The sequence below is a fragment of the Pseudoliparis swirei genome, chromosome 8 (assembly GCF_029220125.1).
Source record: "Pseudoliparis swirei isolate HS2019 ecotype Mariana Trench chromosome 8, NWPU_hadal_v1, whole genome shotgun sequence".
NCBI classification, from domain to species: Eukaryota; Metazoa; Chordata; class Actinopteri; order Perciformes; family Liparidae; genus Pseudoliparis; species Pseudoliparis swirei.
The window spans coordinates 2,821,245-2,839,533 of record NC_079395.1 but is presented as its reverse complement, the minus strand read 5'-3'; the positions used below and the strand labels follow the sequence as shown (position 1 = coordinate 2,839,533).

Sequence of the window (18,289 nt, the reverse complement as noted above, 5' to 3'; positions counted from 1 at the left end):
AGAGTGTCTCTTGGATGTCTTTTTTGGAAAGCTTCCGTTTTGAAAGAGCTAATTGAGGGTTTCCAAAAGTCCATGTCACCTGGGACTTCATTTTTTTAAAAGGGGTTTTAAAATGACTGGGGTTTCCCGGTCCCCTTTCCCAACCACTGTTATCAGTCTAAATTCAGAGGTTTTCTCTCATCAGCAGTTGGTTGTAAAGGACTATCTGGATCTGATGTGGATCTGACTTCCTCCGTTTGCTTCTGTTTTCAAATGCCCTCTTTTTTGTGGGTTTTTTATGGACTTTGAGATGAGCCCCCATCATCATATTGACTCTTTACAGGGCTGAATGAGAACTTGATTCCCCCCCCCAGTTTTTGAAGCTGCTCCCCCTCCTGACTGATCCTGAGTTCATCCTGCTCCTCTTTAATGTGGGGGGTCTCCGGGTCCTCCTGCTCCTCTTTAATTTTTGGGGCCGGGGTTCCTCCCTCAATGTTCCTGGGTCCTCCTGCTCCTCTTTAATGTGTGGAGGCGCTGGGTCCTCCTGCTCCTCTTTAATGTGTGGAGGTTCTGGGTTCTCCTGCTCCTCTTTAATGTGTGGAGGTTCTGGGTCCTCCTCCCTTTTTTGTGTGGGGCTCTGGGTCCTCCTGCTTCTCTTTAATGTGGAGGTTTTGGGTCCTCCTGGTCCTCCTGCTCCTCTTTAATGTTTGGAGGTTCTGGGTCCTCCTGCTCCTCTTTAATGTGTGGAGGCTCTGGGTTCTCCTGGTCCTCCTGTTCCTCTTTAATGTGTGGAGGCTCTGGGTCCTCCTGCTCCTCTTTAATGTGTGGAGGCTCTGGGTTCTCCTGGTCCAGACTGGAGCTCCAGTCCTGCTGTTCAGGGGGAACCTCTTGTTTCATCACCAACTGCTGGGCGTCAGAATAATAAAATACATTTATACATCTTAAGAATCTCATATTGAACTTTCATATTCAATAGGATTATTAATGAATGAGGTCAGGGTTTTGAGGGAGAACATGAAAAAATAAACTCGAAAGTGAAATCATTTGAAAGTACAATTTGTACCTCTGAGGTGTCGTACAGAAAAACGTTCATGTACCTCTGAGGTTTTGGTTAGCGTCTATCAAAATTGGAGTGTGGTAAATCGACCTTCTCTCGTTCTCCCCCCAAGGGAAAATTTATTCTCTGATCACGTCAAATACAAGTTCGATGCGATAGCAATAAAGCGAGTCCTCTCCGGCAAGTTGAAACCCAAAAACAACTCGGCCTCCCTTTCCACATACGGGCCTCCGTGCCCCCACATGTGTAGTCATTCTGACCTAGGTTCTGCTGCACCCCCCCCTTTCTCACAGGGGGGGCCCCTGTCCCCTCTCTTTGTAACAACGTGATAACAAGTGTGTGTTGCATTTGTGTGAGGCGAGTACCTAGCTTTGAGAGTCATAATATTTATTATCAGACACATATTCCATCTGCTTTGTGATGTTATTCTGAATTTGCAGGAGCTTGAACACAATCGACCTTTTCAAAAATTTCCCGTTTTATATCAACCCCCTTTTTTCATAATTCATTATGTATCTTTCCCATCCTTTTAAAAATTTAGATGAAAAAAATATATATATAAAATAATATTAAAAACATTTTTCCAAATCATTTAAATAGCAAATATACCGTTTCGCTTGTGTGGAATCCCCTTAAAAAATTAATTAAATAATAAAAAATATTTTCACTGAACCCCCTCCCTTTTTCCCCAAAATCCGAAAAATTCTGAGTAAATTTTCTAAAATTAAAAAAAAATTTTAAAAAATACAACATTTTCCCAGTCTAAATGAGAAAAAGTTACTCTTAGGGTTAAACTTTCATTTAAAATTTTACTCTATTTGTGAAAAATTTTCTCTACCTGATGATAATTCACTCCATGTAGCATAAAATGGAAACAACTCTACCCTAGGTTTACTCTGTATAGAACTGAATTTTACTCAATACAGAAATCAAAATTATAAATGGTACATAATTTTACTCCAAAAAAAAAAATTTTTTATGAAGTGAATGTTTCTAACCCCCAAAAATTTTCAACTTTATTATGAATAGAATAAATTTTACCCCTATATAACTTTTACACTCAGTCATTATCCTGAAAAAATTTTAAAAAGGTGAAATAAATAGTCAGAACCCAATCCCTTTAACCCCTTTTTTTTTAAGTGTTAAAGGAAACAGTACACAATATAAAACTGAAGTCATGATGACTAAAGACACCTGTAAATCAATGCTTTGTGACAAAAAAGATCATTGACAAACAATATGGGGTCCGTCTGTTGTGTACAAAACTTAAAATTTTAAAATGCTGTTGAGACCCCTTTGAAGTGAAAAAGTAAAAAAAACAATGTCTCTCCTTCACAACACATGGTGGATCTTATGAAAAACTGGCATGTAAAATGAATTTTCCATACAACTAAATTAGCATTTGTCTGGGAGTTCTTACAAATGAAACAAAACATTTCAGAATACCTCAGAAAAGGACAAAATCTATCGCAGCATCCGATCAACTCTCCTCTAGGATTCCCCTTTGGGTTTATAAATTCGTTTTCATAAATGGTTGTCTAAAGGGGTTGTACACATTCAGATCGTGGTTTAAAGTCCCAAAAAAATGAGCTTTGAAAAGCTCATCAAGACAAGCAGAAGTGCCAGATGACTTTTTTCATGTTTGTAAAGCAATGAAGTATTTTGGAATCACATTCCTCTGATTTCCCCACTGCAAGCAGGTAGGGTTGAAGGCTGTCTGCGATTCCATCAGATCCCCCGGGATGCGGTCCCTGTCTGTGACAGAAGCTAAAAATCATTTTTTTTTTTAAACAAAAAAAGAATTGGTGTGATATAGCTGTGATGTTTCCTGTGGAAATTTGATGAACAAAGATTCTCACTGGCTTGTCTGGCGGGTTTCCCTGGTTTTTTGGGCAAGAGGTGGCGGCAGGTGCACAAGGATCAAAATGGGACACCTTCCCATCCTACAAGACTTGATGTGGGCTGCAACAATTAATCAAACTTAATCAACATTTTGATAATCGAATAATCGGTTTGAAGGGTTTTTAAAAAAAAAGCTTTTTTGATTTCAACTTTTTAAAAGTTAAAATTTCTGGTTTCTTTGTTCCTTTATGACAATGGACTCAATATCCCTTTGGTTTGTGGACAAAAGACATTTGAGGGTCATCTTGGTTTGAAACTGACATTTTATTGACCAAACAACAAATCGATTAATTGTTTAAAATGTAAACTTTCTGAAAACGTGTAGTGCAATCGGCCTTACTTTGGCAAAGAGTGTTTTCAGCTCTCTGTCTTGTAGACTGCACTGCAATTTGGTCATCAGGTCCCCCTTTAATATCCCCCCTGGAGCTGGTAAAAGCTGCTTGGGAACTCAGGCAATCTGTCAAACCATGAAACATTCAGCTGGTGTGATTAACACTAAAACCATACAATTGCCAAAAGTATTGTAACTAAAAAAAATCCCCAAACAAAAATTATTGGGAAATATAATGAACTAACAATTCAGCAGTTTCTGCTGTCATAAATAAACATGTTAGGCTAAAAATCAAAGAATGAATGACACTGGTGTCTCACCCTGGTTAACACATGGTCCATGTTGGCAATGCCCAATGGTGATCATGATAGACTGATCCCCCCAAACTCTCTCCCTTTCACTATCCATCTTAAAACCCCTCATTAAAAAAAAAATGAATGAAATGAAACTTACCATCTAGATTTGGATTGTGAGACAAATCTGACCCAGGTTTTGTTTTTCATAAGGGAAAACAAAGACCTCTTCATCAACCTCAGTCTTTGTGTCATCAACTCTTTGTCCCAAAGGGTTTGGGGTGCTGAACTTCTTAAGCTGTGAACATAAAAATAAAAAAAGCACTTAAATTTAATATAAACCCAGAACAAGAGACATTTAATAAATTAAGCAATATAAACCTCAACAGTTAAGGTATATATTCTCCAGTAAAGTTAAATTTAAAATTTGCCCCGAAACTGACAGCTTCAGTATGTTTTCTTTTTAAATTCATTATTTTTCACCACTTTAAAAAAAATGTGTGGTTTGGTCAAAACAGGTATTTTGTTGATCTCTGTATTTTACTGAACAGCCTGCATCCTACATGACATGAAAAGGGTTTTTTTATAGTTTTTAAACTTTAAAAATCATTCATTTTATAATCCATTGTCCCCCTTGACTTATTCCCTTTGTATTGTAAAATGTTGTCTATGCTGCTCTGATTGTTTGGGTGAACAAAAAAAGGCCAACTCTATAGAATGAATGAAAAAATATTTAAAAAAAATTTTTTAGTCGGGGAAACACTCCCACTATAAGAATTTAAACCAGATGAACTGTTGTAAATGAGAATTTCTCCTGTTTTTCCTTGTCCCAATCAAAAATTTTTCCCTTTTTTCCGGGGAAATTTGGAAAATTTTTCAACCCCCCCATGTTCATCTAGCTCAATAAGAGAACAATCAAATGAAATTTAAATTTTTAGATGCTTAAAAGTAAAAGGGAATTATAAGTTTTACCTGAACAAACTAGATCAAAAAAAGTAAAACATCAACTTTTTCAACACACAAATCAATGTAAAGGGCTCAATTCAGGAAAAACATGTGTTTTAACCAAATAAGTCTAACAAAACAGAATTCTCTAAACTTTAAAATCCCCTGCTCAAGGCGTTAAATAAAGTCCTGAGCTGCGACATCTTTGAACGGCGCCTGTGCTCAAAGAAATGGGTTATGCTAAAACCATTGAAAGGGTAGGCATACATGCAGCGTGACAGCAGAAAGGGGGGGCCCAACATTCAAGCTAACCAACTTCCCAAAGGGGGACATCTGAGCGCTGATTGGCGGCGCGACTCATCAAAAATGTTCATTAAGAACCCCCCACATTTTTTGCTCACTGCAATCTCAACAGCAGCGGGCCCGGTGAAAAAAAAAAAATCGGAAGCCCGGTATTGTTCAGGGGCGGTCCCAAAAGTCCGTTTGGGGGCAACTGTGTAACCATTCAATTTTAAAACAATGTGCTGCAAAGGAAAAAGACCTCCCCCAAATTGGGGATCATGTAATGGTTTTCTTTTCAAATAAATAACTTCTGATGACATTTTCCTTTGTAACATCTCGTTATGGCCCGATGTCATGGACGAGAAATCCTCCTTTATTGGGCATCCCCAACACAGAACTGCTCCTCTCAGCTCAAGGAGCGTCAACAACAACGGTTGTCAACCAGAACTTTTTCTGACAGGTTAAGTCCCTTTCTCCGAATCACAGGCCCCTGAGCAGCATGCGGTGACACTGTGATTGCCAGCCCCCCAGGGTCGCTCACTATTTAAAAACGATATGGTACTTTTCAGACTTACCTGGCTCAGGTCTGTGCCACTCCCCCGTTTCAATTAAAAAATTGGCAAAAGAAACAACAAACATTTTGGGGGGGGTTTTAAAATTACTCCAATCGATTTACTCTGTTTTTACTATTCTAGTGGTCGAAAAAATTTCTGAACTGAATAAAATTACTCTTTTAGAAAAAAATATTAACTCTGGAAAAATTTCTCTTTTTCCTGTTGTTTTTGACGCAAAAAATTCACGGGAGTTTGCAAAGGGGGTTCTCATTGGCGGATGAACGTGAATCTTGGGGAAAAAATTTCGCCCCGGTTCGTTTTTTACTTCACGTGACTGGACTATCGCAAAACAAAACGGGAAGTTCCCTCAGCCAGAGCTAGACTACGAGCAGGCTGCCCTGGCTGGGGCTCAGGGTAATCGCTGTTTGTTTCTTGTCTGTTGTTCCAAAGTCCTGGGACTGAAACTCTTGGACACGGGTGAGGATCTAAAAAGGTTCAGACAAATTAAAGCACAAAGTGAAGCTAATGTTTGCAGAGCAGCAGAAGGAACCAACTGGCAAAAACACAAGGAAGAAGTTCTGAAAAACAGCCCTTCCTCCAGAATAATGGGAAAAAGGCTGGTTACAGACATGATTGACTTTTAAACCCGAGATTATGGAAAGTTTGAACTTTAAAAAGGAGGCTACTTTTCTTTAGTTGGGGACTCTGTCAAAACCCCCTGTAACATTTATCTCTTTCTATTTTTTCTTGAATCTTTCATTTAGGTGAAACTCTTTTTTTTTGAAACCTCAAAAACCCCAAAGTTCATTTGAACCTCTCATGAAAGTCACATTTTGATAGTTGTTTTGGGCAGTGTTGACACCCGTTTCTTGAAATAAAGCTTTTTTTTAAAAATTCTCTCAAAAACCCCTTTTCTTCTCTTTCTGGGGCTATTTAAAGGTAAAAAAAAATTTCAAGCCACCACTGTTCACATGCAAACTTTTGGCCGGGTCAGGGCAACCCAATGGAAAAAATTTCTCAGAAGGAACAAAAAAGGAAACTTGGGAAATTTCCCGTATGTTCATGGAAAATCAGACCTTCAACAGTAAAAATCTGCTTGTACATAATACAAACCAATGTCATTGTGACTTTAATACAGTCTTTTGTTTTGAAAACAGTGTCATGAAAAAGTGACACAATTTTTTTTGCACAACATGCTACAAAAGTGTCATCATAAAATTGCTGATGTCAGTCATTTTAAGTGGGACAGATTTATGAGTTTATATTTTTAGGGAACAGGACCTTTTGACTTACCAGGGGCATCCTCTGAACCTTGTGTTCAGTTTAATTACATTCTCTTGTGACTCACAATGCCTTTTACAAAAAAAAAGCATTTTCTGTTATTAAAAATTTCCAAAAGGGTTTTAAAATTGGACTCACTTTCACATAACATTTTCACTTCTTTCCCGATTTGGTTATGATCCCCGCTCCATAATTAAATAAGCTTACAATTTCTTTCATCATCAGCCGAAATATGCATTCCCCCCTACTGATCTCAACAGCATGCAAAAAAAACTCAGGCTGTTTCCCGAAACAAAAATAAATGTCCATCACCCCGAAAGGTTGGCAAACAAGGATACCCTTTACATCCCCGGATGACCAGAAATGGCCCCCGACAGTGTTTCATTATTGCCTGAAAGGGGCCCGTGAGACAAAAATGTTCCTGTTTTTCTGCAATTTTGCACAGACATTGTTTCTTTTTGCCAACACCAAAAAAACCAAACAAAAAAAGTCTGACACAGGGGGACTACTCCCTTTAAAGTTTTTCTTTTTAGTTTTGGTTTTTTATATCTATATTTTCAAAGATTGTTTTTATTGTTCATCAGTGTTTTTCATTTGTCAAATGAATGAATATGACAAACAAATGGTCATTGGTATAATACAATTATGCCTTTTCTGAAAGATTTTTTCCTCCTTAAAAACAGTCTTTTTTTCTTATTTTTCAAGTCCCTGTTAATCTCAAATGTATTCCCCTATGTCAAAATCTATTAAAATAAGCATAACATGATCTATTTTTCATTGTTCATATTGGGGCCTATGTATACAGAATTTAAACCCTTTAGATTTTAAGTGTTTTGTCTTTATCGCCAAAGTTGAATAACCCAAGATCTTTCCATTCTGTTGACAAAAGCCCCCATTGGTGAAGACCGATCACGTGTCGAACCGGGCCCCCATGGGGACCAAGATCCGATGACGCTCTGGAGAAACTGTTCGGCATAAAAAAAGTCCCTCACGAAAAAAATTCAGCGACGGGCTTTTTTTTGGGAGGTTAGCACAACTCGTTCTTTTTATGAGCTAACGATTTGTAGATGCGCGACTTTGGGGCGGTTGAAAAAAAAACAGTGTTCCCCCCTATCAACATGAGGGAAAATTCCCCCAGAACTGGTTCCATCAGGTTAAAATGATAAAAAAAAAAGAAAAACCTGCCTTTTCCTTTTGGGTTTAAAAAGGCGTCCAGTAGTTTCCCTTTGCGCTCCTCTATTAAACTACAACGTTTCCTCGGACTTCGACGTTTTGTTCACGAACTCACGGAAAAACCCTTGACTCCACTCGGGGCCGTCTACTTGTCGCGCTTCAACGATAACCCCTTTAGCTGAAAAAACCCCTTTTTCTTGTCTTCTTTTTTTCTTCTTTTTTTTTTAGGGGGTGGCATCCAAACTGGTGCATTACCGCCACCTACTGCCTTTCTTTGAACTAGAAATAGCAAGCCCTTTATCCTCTCAAAAAGAAAAGAAAAAAATACATTAAATTAAAATAAACTAAACTAAGAAGGGAGCCCCGTCAACTTCAGTGCCCTAAATTCTTCTCTTCAACCCTGTCTCCTTCAGATACTGCAGCACCCTTCCTGCCCCCAAGGATAATGCATCCCTCAATTGCACCCCTCCTACTGCCAGCCTCCTCTTCAACCTGCCTCGCTCGTTTCCAAATTTCTGGCAATGCCACATGATATGATCCACCGTTTCTGCTGTCTTGCAGGACTCGCACAGTCCAGTTGGGTGTTTTTTAATTAAGTGCATTGTTTTGTTTAGCTTTGTATGTCCAATCCTGAGTCTACTCAATATGTTTTCTTCTCTAGTGCTAAATATTGTTGTCCTCCCCTTGTTAACCTCCTTCTGAATAGTATACAGATGTCTTCCTGTGCCTCCTGCCTCCCAACTGTGCTGCCATTCCTTCATAATGTTTACCTTTATTATTGATTTAGCTTCTGATTTGCTAAATAAAATGTCCTTCTTGTTCTGACATTCCAATGCTTGCTTTGCTCGTTTATCTGCTGCTTCATTTCCCTTTACCCCTCTATGTGCCGGCACCCACATGAATGCTACCAAAATACCCATATGCTTAAGACGGAAAAGTGCTTCGTGTATTTCATTGATTAAGTCCTGCCTGCTGTTAGATGTGAGTGATTGTAATGACATTAATGTTGAACTGGAATCCGAACAAATGATGACCTTACTTATCTGAACCTCCTCCACCCACTGTAGTGCTGCTAGAATGGCCAATGTCTCGACTGTATACACCGACAGATGGTCTGACGATCTCCGTTTTACTTCATAACGAAAAATGGGATGGTGACCCAAAAAACCCGGGTTTTACCTGGACAGGATCTTTCGATCCATCCGTGAATGCCCGGGGTAAATGATTTATATGTCGTCTTTAGCCTATCCTCCACCATTCCTGCAATATTGTCAATGTTTTTAAGTGCTTGGGTTTTGTTCAGAGTGAGAAAAAATTGATCAACTAATACTGAGGAAAATAACCAAGGAGGTGTTACCGATAGCGACACGGTAGCAGTGGATTTGATCTGATTCAACCCCATCTCCCTTGCAAATTGTCCACTACTCCACGCAAAAAGCCCCGTTTGTCCCTTTGGCTTTCCCAACACGGCATGAGCCCCTTTGTGGTTGGCTGCTTGTCCACGGAATGCCCTTCAGATTGGCCCAATAGCTCAACATTAATTATTTACGTCTCAAATGCAGCGGCATCTCACCCACCTCCACCTGGAGAGCAGACACAGGACTTGTTCTCAAAGCCCCACAACAAAGTCTCAGAGCCTGAGATTGCACCACATCCAACTTTTTTAGTGACGTTTTTGCCGCAGTTCCAAACGCTACACACCCAGAATCAAAAAATGATCTCATCAGCGCAATATAAATATTCTTCATTGCAGGCCTGCTGGCTCCCATTCCGACCCCGGGTTTGACACCTCATCACATTTAAAATATTTTTACATTTCCTAACTATCATCTGAATCTGCTCATTCCATGTTAGCTTATCATCGAACCACACCCCTAGAAACCTAAAAACCTTCACTTGTTCAATAATTTGCCCATATAGCTTTAGCTGAGTAACCCCCTCTCTTCCTAAAGCAGATTGTTTTAGTTTTCCCCACAGAAAACTTGAATCCCCATGCATAAGACCATCTTTCTACTTCATTCACGGCCTCTTGTACCTTCCCTTTAATGTGGTTTATGTTCTTCCCCCTCTTCCACAACGCTCCATCATCTGCGAATAGGGATCGTCCAATATCACTCTGAACTCGAAGGAACACATCATTTATCATGATGGAGAACAGTATTGGACTGATTACACTACCCTGAGGTGTACCATTCTCCACCGGGTATCTTCTCGATAGTGCTGTCCCAATTCTGACTTGGATAACTCTGTCAAGTAAAAAGTCTTTAATCCAATTGTATACTCTGCCCCCTATTCCCATAATATTCAACTTAATCATCAACCCTTCCTTCCAAACCATGTCATATGCCTTTTCCACATCAAAAAACACCGCCATCACTGACTCCTTATTTACCTGGGCTTTTTTGATTTCTGTCTCTAAACAAATAATTGGGTCCATAGTTCCTCTACCTTTCCGAAATCCACTTTGATGAGGTGTTATCATTCCCCTGGTCTCCATATAATAGCTTAATCTCTCGGTTATCATTCTCTCCATAATTTTACCGACATGAGAGGTTAGTGCTATGGGTCTATAATTTGTTGGATTTGATGAATCTTTGCCCGGTTTCCTGATTGGAATAATGACAGCTTCTTTCCATGATCTAGGAAGTCTCCCCATTTCCCAAATTTTATTATAAAATGATACCAATTTCGTCATTGCTAACCTACCTAAATGCTTCAGCATTATATAACATATTTCATCCTTCCCTGGTGATGTCAATCCGGCTCTTTCTATCCCCCTTTTAACCTCTTCCAAAGTAAATGGGGCATCCATTGAACTATTAGCATTGTCTCTTCTTTCCAGAGCACCAGGATGAGCCGACCGTGTCCTTTCCCTCCCTAATTTATTCCTCTCCTGTAAGGTTGCCAGAGCTGTGGATTTCGTTAACGCTTTTGCCATCATCTCTGCCCTCTCCCATCTGTCGCTGCTTTCCTCCCTTTCTTCAGCACTGGATACTGCCATACTTTTCTGATTCCTCTCATGTCTGATCATCCCCAAATCTCCCACAGGTGTTGATCTCCAATTCTACGACAGTAATTCCTCCAGCTTTCCCTTTTTGCTTTCCAATGGTTCCCCGTACTTGCTTTGCTTGTACTGGATCAGATTCTGGAAGTTATGTGTTCTTATTAACAGCTTAAGAGCTTTGTTTCTTTCACTACTCTCCCACATTCCTCTGTCCACCAGGGGACCCCTTCCTTTCATCCTTCCTTTACTTTTAGCTATTGCTTGTTTTGCTGCTTCCAGTATTGTAAATGTCATTTTTATATCAACCTCGTCAACATCTTCATTTAAGTCTATTTTATCCACTTGCTCATATATATTTGAAAAGTTCCCATTTTGCCCTATTAAACACCCACTTACCTATCAACTCTCCCTGTTCCTTACTCCTTTGTAATGCTATTTTACACTTTATTGGAAAATGATCACTGCCCACTGACGTTTCCTCTTCTACCTCCCACTCGCATATCCCTGCTAAACTCCTCGATACAATGGTTAAGTCTAGCGCCGACATGTTCCCTGTGTGCACATCTAGTCCCTCTGCCATCGTTTAAACAAACCAAATTGTGTTCCTCTCGTAATTCTTCCATTACATCCCCATTGAGATCTGTTCTTGCTCCACCCCATAATGTACTATGTGCATTAAAATCTCCACATACCACCACCTTGTTGCCACCTATCCTTTCAATTTGTGCCAATCCCGCGACCAACATTACTTCCGGTCACCTATGTGAGGAAAGTTCCCTTTCAAAATAAAAGTCACCCATGTCACTCTCCTGTTTCAACATATTGTTACGGACTTCAACCGCTTCCAACTCATGTGTCAACATTGAAACAATAAACTAACTTTCATTCTCATGCATACATATAATCATAAACACACATACAATTATAAATATTACTTCATTGACATATACATAGAGTAGACATTACCTACGCTTCATAACACATCAACAATATTATTCTCCTAATATTTCCTATGATAATATCTTGCTATATGTATTAATTTAAAGCACAAACGTTTTTACATGTGCAAAGTCAAATGAACTATTACAATATCTAACAGTACTATGCTAGTAATTAAAAGCTCCACATACCACCACCTTGTTGCCACCTATCCTTTCAATTTTTGCCAATCTATTATCTCCTCTAATTTTTACAGGATAATAAAAATGTACAACTATGACCTCTCCTTCCTTGCCAGATCTCCACAGTTACATATTCGAGCTCGGTCCTATCTTCCACCTCTCTAAATGTGACGCCTTCACTAATAAATGTGGCATCATCTCCTCCTGACCACCCTCCCTATCACACCACACACGATATCCAGCTAGTCTGAAGTCCACATTTGGTTTTAATATGTTTCCTGTATGAATTCAGACATCTGGCTTACAGCATATCTGATATTTTTGAATTCTTGTCCATTTGCCAACAAACTCCGAGCATTCCATTGTAGAATTACACATGATGATTAATCCTGTGAGCATGATTCTTTGGTTAACTGCCCTGTTTCCTAAGCTCTTCCTGTACCGCCATCCCAGTTATTCCGTGAATATTTAAGTACCTTGCTGCACTTTTACTATTATTTCAATTTCTCAGATCTCCTTTTGCCTGGAATGTGCAGTTAACCACTTCTGCCATGAAAACACAAAGTTCTCCTTATTTACTGCCATTATATTCTCATCTCCTTTGACTCTTAGTCGATATGTTCACTTGGCTGTTGAGCTGTCCTTCCTGACTACATCTCCCTCTCTCACTTTCCTCTGAGCCATCTTTGCTGCTTCTGCATACGATATATTCATTTTCACTTTTAGCTGCTGCACTACCACTGCCTTCTTTCTCACTTCACACCACCATAGGCCACACTGTGTGCACCTCGCACACATCCACATTTGAGCGCTGTCCCACTCACATTTCCCAGTCATGTTCCTCCACATTTCCACATCTTTGCTTCCCTTTACACGCTGCCGAATATGGCCATACTTTGCATTTGAAACACCTCAAAGGTGGTGGGACTGTCTCACTCTATACCTTAAATACCCCACCGTAACACCAGGCAACACCCTTTCTTCAAAATCTAGCACACTGACAAACTGTCCACCTTTCTCCACCTGCTTGCCTGCAGACTTTAATCCTATAACTTTACCCCTTTAACACTTGCTCTCAGTTCCTCCACGTTCTTCCACTGATACAGATATCACGCCTCAACAAAGGGCCCATCATTCAGCTTCCTCACGCTCTCAACCACTGTATGCACACTTTTTCAGCTTCATTGCTTTCCTCTCTGCCCTCGTCCTTGCACTGGATCAACAATCCGCCATCAGCCAGCACCTTCGCCATCACAATCTCGCCAACTTTCTCCTTCAACATGAGTCAGCGCCACCGGGCTTATTTTCCAATGTCATTTCCGGCCTTGAATCTCATAATTATTTGAACCCTCCTTCTGCAATCCTCTCCTCATCCTCCTGCTTTTCTCTCTATCGTCCCCACTACTACCAGATCTACTGCTACGACTCCTGGCTCGCTTTATTCCCCACTTCAGTCCAGCTATTATAATCCATATCCTCACTCCCACCTCTCCATCACTATCGCCTCCATCCTTGGTCAGTCACAGGTCAGTGTATGTAACTGCTGAAACTAATCCTCCAAACTTTCTGTCATTTGTCACGCTTCGCTTCTGCGTTTTCCGTGACATCAGAGAGCTGATTACTCTTAGATTTGATGGGAAACCAACGGCTGGTCTGGCCACATCAGAGAGCTGATTGGTTTAGATGACAACAAACACCACGTATAGTCAGAATATTTTATTACTGTTTATTGTGGGTTACTGACGCTGGATAGTTGGCTGTTGGTCTCATGTCGCGGCACCTGGCGGCCCATTAGCCAATCTCAGAACGCTGTACTGTTGTTGCCATACAATAATTCATCTTATTCATAAAGCATAAATGTAAGCTAGCTGTGTAATCTCGCCGAGGAATGCAGGTTTAGGGATGTTTCACTAGTGTATTGTTGCTTATGCTTCAACTCACACAAATCATTGCTGGCAATAAGTACTTTTATTGGAGTAGTTCTCTGGAAATGTTTGCACTACTAAACATGCATAGAAGCAACAACCCATTTGCACAACAATTCCAATCATATGTTTTGGTTCAATTGAAGCATGTAAACTGAGTGTAACTGCACACCCACACAGCTGTTCTCACTTGGCTGATTCCTTGCTCGTGGGAGTCAGGTTTAGTTAAATCAACAGATGCATTAAACTTGGGGGCAGTTTAGGTACGTTGAAATGTAGTTTTTAAAAATTATATCTATATAAAATATATTTGGGGCGTGTTTTGTTGATTTTGTTTGTTTTGGGGGTAAGGCCAACTTACTGAATACTACCTGAGAGGGTGGCGGTAATGCACCACCATATGGATGCCAAACCCAAAATATAAAAAGAAGGTTAAAGAAGATGAAGAACCTAGGGGCTGTGTATGATACAAGTCTGGAAAGCTCCAGGTACAGAGTGAGAAAGACAATAAGGCAGCAAAGAGGACATACTGGAGGGAAGTTTTTGTGAGACAGTTGGAAATACAACACCGTAGGAGAAATATGGGGGAATGATTAGAAAGATGGAGGGCTAGAAGAGAGGAGTTATCCTGTCCTAAAGCTTTGAGAAGAGGTAGCGGTGACTACAGAGGAACGCTGTTATGTTGGCTAGTAATAATGGTAAAGACAATACAGCAATAAATCTGTTCGAGGAAGGAAGCTTAACCAGAGAGGAAACAGATAGATAGATAGATAGATAGATATATATTTTTATTAATCCCCAAGGGGAAATTCTGTCGAGCAGTAGCAGCAAATTACAAGAATAAAATAAAAAAAAAATATAAGAAGGGTTAGGGTGATCTGGCAAGAGGTGAACTGTTGTAGAGCCTCATAGCCGCCGGGTAGAACAGTTCTGTTGTATCTGTCCTGTGGCAGCGGGAGCGTGAGGGAGACGCCTGGAGAAAGTACCTCTGTCCCTGTAGAGGTGGTGAGGGTGGTCCGGGTTGTCCAACAGGACACCAGTTTCTCTCTAACGCCCTCCTCCACCACCTGGTTCCAGGAGCCCAGCTGGCAGCCGATGATGGAGCCAGCCTTCCTAACCACAGTTTGTTAAGACGCTGGTAACTGCTCCGATGCTGCTGCTCCCCAGCAGACAATGCAGGCAAAGTGCAGCACACTGGCCACAACCGATCAGCAACTCAGCATCTTGTTGCACACGCTGAAGGATCGGTTTTCAGAAAAAGAGTCGACTCATCCCCTTTCTGCAGACACAGCGCTACGTTACCTGAAATCAGTCGGCTGTCGATGGAGACTTCTGGTACTTGTACTCCTCCACCATGTCCACGCCCACCCCAGGACACCCAGAGGTAGAGCAGCTGCCTCCCGAAGTCCACCACATCTCTCTGGTCTTGGCCACGCTCGTACGCAGTGGTTCTCATCGGCCCACTTTTACAAAGTCACTCACCACTGCCCTGTACTCCTCCTCCGTCTCATCCCTAATACACCACCACCCAGAATCATCAGAGTATTTCAGATGGCATGACTGTTGTACTGGAAGTCACTGTACAGGTGAAGAGGAATAACAAGCCCTGTGGGGCTCCACACTGACCACTGTTCCAGACAGCACGCCCATTCTGACAAACTGTGTCCGGGCTGTGAGGTAGTCAGCATCCAGGAGATGGTGGACGCGCCCATTACTGGCCACCTGCAAAGCCACTCAGCAGCAGTGGATGCTTAATGCACTGGAGAAGTCAAAGAAAGTGACTCTCACAGAGACACACCGGTTCCATCTGAGCACTGGAGTCACAGCAGGTAGGATGAGGCTGCCCACTCCCACATGAGGCTGGTAAGCAACGAAAAGTCCAACGACGACACCTGCGGCCGGAGGTGCCACCAGCCCTCCAGCACCTTCATCACATGGAGGTGAGGGCGACTGCCGTGTCGCGGAGGCCACAGATGGTGTTGACTTTTGGGACAGGGACCAGGCACGTACGCCTTTCCACAGCATCGGGATTTCCCCAGCCTCAGGCTGAGGTTGAAGAGACGCTGCAGGACACCAGATAGCTGGGTGGCGCAGGTCTTGTGGGACCCTCTCGGGGCTGATGCCATCAGGACTCTCAGCTCAAGGCCAGGTAGTTTCTCCAGCTGTCTTCACCTGTCAGCCTGTCACAGAGAGAGGGGAGGGGTGAGGAGCCCATTGCTGAGGGCTCGGATGCAGTCAGCAGGGGGACAGAGGGAGGTGTTTGGGAGGTGATGTGGAGGTGACAGAGAGGGGCCAGAACTGAACCTATTGAAAAAACAGTTCAGCCTGGCTGGCCCCTCCAGGAGCCCTGGCTGTCTCCCACCTTGAAGCCAGTTATCTGCTTCATGCCGGTCCACACCTCCTCAGTTGTCTAGCTGGAGTTTGGCCCAGCCTCCTGTAGGAGTCCTTTTTGCCCTCCCTGAGCTTCAATTTTTAGGTTGCGCTTGGCCAGCTCATCCTTGTCTCCCAGACCTGAAAGCAGCTTTCTTCATGTTAAGAAGCGCCCAGGTCCTTAAGATCCAGGCTTGTTATGCTGGGGAAGCAGCGACAGTCCGGTGATGGGATGGTGGTGTGTTCACAGAACTTGATGTGGTATTCCGTGACGTGCCGGTCATCCTGTTGATGTCTCCTCCGCGGTCCACACAGTACATCCCAGTCCTGACTCTTTAAGCAGTCCTGTAGAGCCGTCAAGTTAGCCTCAGAGACCACCTCCCCACAGTCCTGGTGGTCACCGGCAGCTTCACCAGAGGAACATACCTGGGTGTCAGCCGACCAGGTCATGATCAGACCTGCTTGAGGGGAAGGGCAGTGGCGTCAGGCGCGCCCCCCTTAGTATTAAAGCATACAGTGTCCAGAGTTTTATTGTTCCGTTGCCAGCCCATGTATTGATGGAAGGTTGCAGAGTTTCCAATGTGGTGGTTAAAGTCACCAGTGATAGCTATGAATGCTCCAGGCTGATGATTCAGCAGAGCAGACACAGGGAGGATGGTGTCCACAGCTCTCAGAAGGCCAGCTGATGGCGGCATCGCACGACAACCACAATGACGAACTCTCGCAAATAGCACGGGCCATCCCCACGGCCAACAGTTCAATGGGTGTTCGCCAGCGCCTTCAAAGACACATGTCCGGATGGCACCACCGCTCATTCACAAACAGCGATCCCGCCCCTCTTCTTACGCCTGTGTAGCCTCTGTCAGCCCCACAGTCCTGAAGGCCGGGCAAAGACGCGCTTGTGATCCGGATATCCGCGTAGCCACGTCCTGCGAAGCACAAGACTGCTCACTGAAGATCCTCCCACATTACCAGCGCCGAGCTCATCCGCTCTATTCGCCAAAGACCTCACGTCTCTGCTACAGGATCGACGGTACTGAGGGTTTGTATTCCTCGCTTAGCCCTCCTCGCTTGACACCCGATCTGCAAATCACAGCCCTTCTCCGTAGCTCCAGCGGGATCACAGGTCTTCTCCAGGCAGAAGCTTGGCTCGCGGCCAGCGAACATCAACTGAGCACGCGAGGCAGCATCTACGGTCCCCGCCATTGTTTTGCTGTGGCTCGAGCACTCACACAAAGTGAACAAAAGCCACAGTAGAATATCGTAAAAAGTAGTTATGGTCCAGTGTCCCATCAACTAAGACAACGTGAAAGAAAAGAAAAGAAAAGAGAGAAAAGTGCAAAAGACACAAAATAAAAGCAAAACTAATTACTGAAACAAGCAGCCGCTGGTACGCCGCCATTTGATCGCCCATTTTAGATCGCCCCTTCAGATTGGGCCCAATAGCTCAACATTAATTTGTTTACGCCCCACAAATGCAGCGCATTCACCCACCTCCACCCGAGTATAGACACAGGACTTGTTCTTTAAAGTTCCCACAACAAAGTCTTCAGAGCCTGGAGACGTTCACATCCAACTTTTTTTTGTGACGTTTTGTCAGTAGTTCCAAACGCCATACACCCAGAATCAAAAACTGATCTCACTAGCTGCTAATATAAATATTCTTCATTGCAGGCCTGTTGGCTCCTCTATTCTAATTCGTTAGACACCTCATCACATTTAAAATATTTTTACATTTTCTAACTATCTTCTGAATCGGCTCATCGATGTTAGCTTATCATCGAACCAATAACCCTAGAAAAACTCAAAACCTTCACTTGTTCAATAATTCTGTCCATAGCTTTTAGCTGAGTAACCATCCTCTCTTTCCTAGTAAAGAAATTGTTTTAGTTTTCCCACAGAAAACTTCTTGAATCCCCAAGTATAAGACCATCTTTCTACTCTCTCATTCACGGCCTCTTTGTACCTTCCTTAATGTGGTTTGTTCTTCCCCTTCCACAACGCTCCATCTGCGTAATAGATCGTCCAATATCACTCTGAATCAAGGAACATCATTTATCATGATGGGAAAA

The 18,289-nt window shown here is 42.3% G+C and overlaps 1 pseudogene; it reads right to left on the bottom strand.

The window, feature by feature from the left end:
* Window positions 1–16,379: 16,379 nt before the first annotated feature.
* Window positions 16,380–18,289, bottom strand: part of LOC130198372 (E3 ubiquitin/ISG15 ligase TRIM25-like) — a 4,457-nt pseudogene continuing 2,547 nt past the window's right edge.